Raw genomic sequence first — 6,879 nt, 5'->3', positions numbered from 1 at the left:
AACACCATTGACAATTGAGTACCCAAAGTAACTGAACATTTCTCTCATTTTTCATGTTTCCCAAAGGCTTTATAATTAGAGTTTTAAAAATCATTTTATAATATTTGCTATTTCATTTGGTTCAAAGTGATAAAATAATGTTAACTTTGGTTTTAATAAAGTTACAATAAAGTAAGATATTAACCATGTTTTATTGGCCATAATTGCTATTATGATTGCTTACCCCAAACACCTATGTTATTCAAAACTAGTTTTCATACTGAAAAGAGTCAACTATTTTCACTATGTTGATTTTTAAAGTACATTTCCAATTATTCCATAAAATTTGGATATTTTAGATCCAGTTTTCTTTATTTCTTCTCTTCTTTATTAAGCAATATATTTTTCTTCCCTCCTCTCCCATGATCCCCATGCTCCCAATTTACTCAGATCTTGTTCATTTCTATTTCCCATATAGATCAGATGCATGTATGTCTTTCTTAGGATCCTCTTTGTTGTCTAGGTTCTCTGAGATTGTGAATTGTAGGCTGGTTTTTCTTTGCTTTATATCTAAAAGTCAATTATGAGTGAGTACATATATTTTTCTTTCTGGGACTGGGACTCAATATCATGTTTTCTAGATTCATCCATTTGCCCGCAAATTTCAAGATGTCATCATTTTTTCTGCTGTGTAATACATGTATCACGTCTTCTCTATCCATTCTTCAATTGCGGGCCATTTAGGTTGCTTCCAGGTTCTGGCTATGACAAATAAAGTTGTTATGAATGTAGTCGAGCCCATGTCCCTGTGGTATAACTGAGCATCCTTTGGGTATATACCCAAAAATGGGATTGCTTAGTCTTAAGGTGGGTTATTTCTTAATTTTCTGAGAAATCGCCATACTGATTTCCAAAGCAGCTATACAAGTTTGCACTCCCACCAACAACGGAGGAGTGTTCCCTTTACCATACATCATCTCCAGCATAAAGTGTCATCAGTGTTTTTGATCTTGGCCATTCTGACAGGTGTAAAATGAAATTTATTGTTTTGATTTACATTTCTCTGATGGCTAAGAATGTTGAACATTTCCTTAAGTGTCTTTCAGCCATTTTAGATTCATCTGTTGGGAGTTCCCTGTTTATGTCTGTACCCCATTTTTATTGGATTATTAAAAATTTTGACAATCACTTTCTTGAGTTCTTTGTACATTTTGGAAATAAGGTGTCTGTGCTGCTGGGTTTATATTTAGGAAGTGGTCTCCTGTGCTAGTGTGTTCAAGTGACTTCCAACTTTCTCTTCTAGGTGGTTCAGTGTGGTTGGTTTTATCTTGAGGTCTCTGATCCATTTGGAGGGTTTTGTGCATGGTGATAGATGTGGGTCTATTTTCATTCCTCTACACGTTGTTATCCAGTTAGACCAGCACCAATTGTTGAATATGTTTTCATTTATCCATTTTACATTTTATTCTTCTTTGTCAAAAATCAAATGTTTGTAGGTGTGTGTATTAATATCTGCATTTTGGATTCAGTTCCATTGGTCTTCTTTTCTGTTTTTATGTCAATACCAAGCTGTTTTCAGAACTATAGCTCTGTAGTAGTTTGAAGTCAAGGATTGCGATTCCTCCAGAAGTTCCTTTATTATACAGAATTGGTTTTGGTATCCTGGGTTTTTGTTTTTTCTATATGAAGTTGAGTATTGTTCTTTCAAAGCTTGTAAAGAATTTTGATGGGATTTTGATGGACATTGCATTGAACTTCTAGATTGCTTTTGGTAAGATTAGCATTTTTACTATTAATTCTACCGACCCGAGAGCATGAGAGATCTTTCCATTTTCTTGCATTTTCTTCAAGTTCTTTCTTCAAAGACTGAAAGTTCTTGACATACAGTCCTCCTGCTTGTTTGGTCAGAATTACTCCAAGATATTTTATGTTATTTGTGGATATTTTTAAGAGTGATATTTCTCTGATTTTTTTACTCAGTTCATTTAACATCTGAATAAATGATGATTTTTTTTTTAGTTAATCTTGTATCCTGCTACATTACCAAAGGTGTTTATGAGTTGTAGAAGTTCCTTGGTAGAAATTTTGGGGTCACTTATGTAAACTATAATATCATCAGCAAACAGAGAGAGTTTGACTTCTTTTCTGATTTGTATCCCCTTGATCTCCTTCTGTTGTCTTATTCCTCTAGCTAGAACCTCAAGTATGTAACTGAATAGATATGGAGGGAGTGGACAACCGTGTCTTGCTCCTGACTTTAGTGGGATGGATCACTTTGAGGTTTTTTTCATTTAGTTTGATGTTGACTGTTGGCTTGATGAATTTATTATGTTTAGGTATGTTCCTTGTATCCCTGCTCTTTTCAATAACTTTATCATGAGGTGTTGTTGTATTTTGTCCAATGCTTTTTCAGCATCTAATGAGATTATCATGTTTTTTTCAACTTGTTTTATATGTGAATTACACTGACACATTTTCATATGTTGACAATGTTGTATATCTGAGGTGAAGCCGACTTGGTCATGGTGGACGAATTTTCTGATGTGTGCTAAGATTCAGTTTGCCAGTATTTTATTTAGTATTTTTGCATCAATGTTTATGAGTGAGATTGGTCTGTATTCTCTTTCTTAGAAATGTCTTTGTGTGATTTGGGTATCAGGATAATTGTAGCCTCATTAAAAGAGTTTGGCAATGTTCCTTCATTTCTATTGCATGGAACAATTTAAGGAGTATTGGTATTAGTTCTTCTTTGGAAATCCTGTAAAAATTCTGCACTGAAAACATCTGTTTCTGGGCTTCTTTTGGTTGGGAGACTTTTGATGACTGTTTCTATTTCTTTAGCAATTATATGTCTATTTAATTTGCTTATCTAGTCTCGATTTAATTTTGGTAACTAATATTTATTCAGAAAATTGTCCAATTCCTTTAAGTTTTCCAATTTTGTGGAATACAATTTTTCTAAGTATGACCTGATGATTCTCTGGATTTCCTCAAAGTCTGTTATTATGTCCCTCTTTTTATTTCTAATTTTGTTAATTTGGATATTCTTTTTCTGCGTTTTGGTTAGTTTGAATAAAAATTTGGTGGGTGGTCCTTGGACTTCCCATGGGTCAGGGAATCCTGATTGCTCTTTGAGCTGATGGGGGGGGGGAACTTGATCGGGGGAGGGGGAGGGAAATGGGAAGCGGTGGCGGGGAAGAGGCAGAAATTTTTAATAAATAAATAAAAAGAAATATGCTTTCTGCTATAGGTCAAGTAGGTATCTCTTTTGTGGATAATTTTTAAACTAATATTTTATTAATAAATATTGATTGCACAAAATAAAAAAATTGTCTCTTTTATTGATTTTCTCAAAGAACCAACTCTGTGTCATTGATTCTTTGTATTGTTTCCTTTGTCTCTATTTTGTTGATTTCAGCTCTCTATGTGATTATTTCCTGCCATCTAGTCCTCCTTGGTGAGTTTGCTTCTTTTTGTTCTAGAGTTTTTAGGTGTGCTGTTAACTCACTAATGTGGAATTTTTCCAGCTTTTATATGTAGGCATTTAGTGCTATGAACTTTCCTCTTAACACTGCTTTTATTGTGTCTCATAAATTTGGGTATGTTTGGTGTTCATTTTTGTTGAATTTTAGGAAGTATTTAATTTCCTCCTTTATTTCTTCCTTGACCTGTTGGTGATACAGATGGGCATTATTTAATTTCCATGTGTTTATGGGTTTTCTGAAATTAATGTTGCTGTTGAATTCTAATTTTAAGCCATGGTGATCCAGTAGCCATGGGGTTATTCCAATTTTTTTGTATCTGTTGAAGTTTGCTTTGTTCCCTAGTATGTGGCCAATTTTTGAGAATGTTCCGTGCAGTGCTGAGAAGAAGGTATGTTCTTTTATGTTTGGATGGAATGTTTTATAGATGTCTGTTAAGTCCATTTGAGTCATAACATCTATTAGTTCTCTTATTTCTCTGTTAATTTTTTTGACTGACAGATTTGTCCATTGATGAGAGTGGGCTGTTGAAATCTCCCACTATTAATGTGTGGAGTTTAATGTGTGATTTAAGCTTTAATAGTATTTGTTTTACATAGGAGGGTGCCCTTGTATTTGAGACATTGATGTTCAGTATTGAGATTTCCTCTTGGTAGATTTTTTTTCTATGACAAATATGAAATGTCCTCCTTTGTCTCTTTTAATTAATTTTAGTTTGAAGTCTATTTTGATAGATATTAGGATAGCCACACCAACTTTTTCTTAGGCCCACTTGATTGGAAAATGTTTTCCCATACCTTTGCTTTGAGGTGATGTCTGTCTTTGAGGTTGAGGTGTGTTTCTTGTATGCAGTAGATGGATGGCTTCTGTTTTCATATCCAATCTGTTTGTTTGTGTCTTTTTATAGGTTAATTGAGCTCGTTGATATAAAGAGATAATAATAACTAATGATTATTAGTTCCTGCTATTTTTTGGTGGTACTGTTTTTGTGTTGCCTGTATTTTTGTGGGTGCAGTTTTCCTTCTAGTACTTTCTGTGGAGCTGGATTTATGAATAAATATTGTTTAAATTTGGTTTTGTCATAAAATATCTTGTTTTCTCCATTGATGGCAATTGAAATCTTTGTTGGGTATAGTGGTCAGAGCTTGCATCCATGGTCTTTTAGTGTCTACAGCACATCTGTCCAGGACCTTCTGGCTTTCATGTTTCCAATGAGTAGTCGACTGTAATTCTGATAGGTCTGCCTTTATATATTAGTTGATCTTTTTCCTTTGTAGCTCTTAATATTCTTTCTTTACTCTGTAGGTTTGGCATTTTGATTATTATATGGTGAAGGGATGTTTTCTTTTCTTTTCTTTTTTTTTTTTGGTACAGTCTAGTTGATGTTCTATAAGCTTCTTCTACCTTCATTGCAATATCCTTTTTTAGGTTGTAAAAGTTTTATTCTATGATTTTGTTGAATATATTTTCTGTGTCCTTGAGCTGGAGTTCTTCTTCTTCTATCCCTATTATTCTTATGTTTGCTCTTTTCATGGTGTCCCAGATTTCCTGGATGTTTTGTTTTAAGAACGTGTTACACTTAATGTTTTCTTTGACCAATGAATCTATTTCCTCTATAGTATCTTCAACATCTGAGATTTTCTCTTTTATCTCTTGTATAATATTGGTTATGTTTGAATTAATAGTTTTTGTTCATTTACCCAGATTTTTCATTTCCAGAATTCTCTCAGTTTGTGTTTTCTTTATTGCCTCTATTTCAGTCTTCATGTCTTGAACTGTTTGAACTGTTTACTTCACCTGTCTGATTGTTTTTTTCTTGGTTTTCTTGGGTTTCTTTAATTGATTTATTGATTTCTTCCATTTTCATTTATCTTTTCCTCCATTTCTTGAATGGAAATTTTCATTTCCTCTTTAAAAGACTCCATCATCCTCATAAAGTTACATTTAAAATCACTTTCTGCTGCTTCTTGTGGGTTAGGATGATCAAGTCTTTCTGTTGTACCATGTTCTGGTATTACCATGTTGCTTTTACCAGTTATCCTTTCTTCTCTTCTGAAGGCTTCCATCTTGCCTACTACACAGACTCATCTACATCAGGTACTAGGAATGATTCTTGCTAGTTACGTAGGACATTGTAATATTTGATAGTTAATTAAATTCTTTCTTCCCTGTCCACATGCACAAAATGTGACACTTAGTCAACAGGGGGACTGTGAACAAGAATTCCTGGGAAAAAAAATTGTCTGCAAAGATTGTCTGCACTGACTGAAATTTCAGTGATTGTAGAGAATTTTAAATGCTGCAAGGTCTAACTACAATTTCTTTTGGGCTGTCTCTGGCCTAATAGCCATCCCTTGCCCACTTCTGTCAAACCTAATACCGCTGAAATGTATTAACTTGTTTTGTTTGTTTGCTTTTTTTGTTTTCTGAGACTGCATTGACTGACTTGAAGCTCACTATGTAAATCAGGCTGGCCTCAAATTCAATTCAGAGAGGTCTGTCTGTTTCTGCCTTTTAGCTGTCATGATTAAAAGTGTGCGCCACCAAGCTCAGACTTGGAATATATCAATTTAACATCTCCTATTCTCCAGTATTGAAAGGCTAAAGAATGCTATCAGATAGCATCTGAAGCCTATAGTTGAGGGTATTCCACCTGCCTGTAATCCACTTCTCTGGTGTTTCCACCATATTTTTTTTAAATGTCTTGATATATTACTTTCTTTGTATGTGGGAGAGACTCCCAGGTTGCTCCCCTCATCATTGGTTACCTCCAAGAGCTTGCATGTAAAACCCTGTTGCTGAAAAAAAAAAAAAAAACCACATACTTCAGACTCAGGGCTTGAAGGAAGCAAACTGACCTAGAAACCTAGGAACTAGCTTTTAGGGTATCAGAAGATGATACACTGCTAAGGGAGAAAAACAATAGTCCTGCAAAAATGTGCTGCTGCAACCCACAATGGCAAGATATCCCCAAGTGTACAAGAATGACATCTAACCAACAGCCATCTAATTGGAACTAAGGCCGACATAGTAGAGATTCCATGCCCGGTACTGTAAACTCAGTCAACAACCATTGGCTGGTGAGCTCATAGAGTCTACAAAAGAATTTATGCCACTTCCCTAAACTGGCACAACTCCTAATTGTGTTCTAAATATTTATTCTTTTTTTTTTATTGAGAAAAGGAAAAAAACAAGTTTCTGCCTCCTCCCAGCCTTATCCCCTCCCCCTACTCATCTTCCCCTCCCTCTCCAGTCCAAAGAGCAGTCAGGGTTCCCTGCCCTGTGGAAGGTCCAAGGTCCTCCCCCCTCCGTCCATATGGTGAACATCCAAACTGGCTAGGCCCCCACAAAGCCAGAACATTGAGTAGGATCAAAACCCTGTGCCACTGTCCTTGGCTTCTCATCAGCCCTCATTGTT

This window comes from Microtus ochrogaster, linkage group LG10, assembly GCF_000317375.1.
Source record: "Microtus ochrogaster isolate Prairie Vole_2 linkage group LG10, MicOch1.0, whole genome shotgun sequence".
Lineage (NCBI taxonomy): Eukaryota > Metazoa > Chordata > Mammalia > Rodentia > Cricetidae > Microtus > Microtus ochrogaster.
This window is presented reverse-complemented; position numbering follows the sequence as displayed.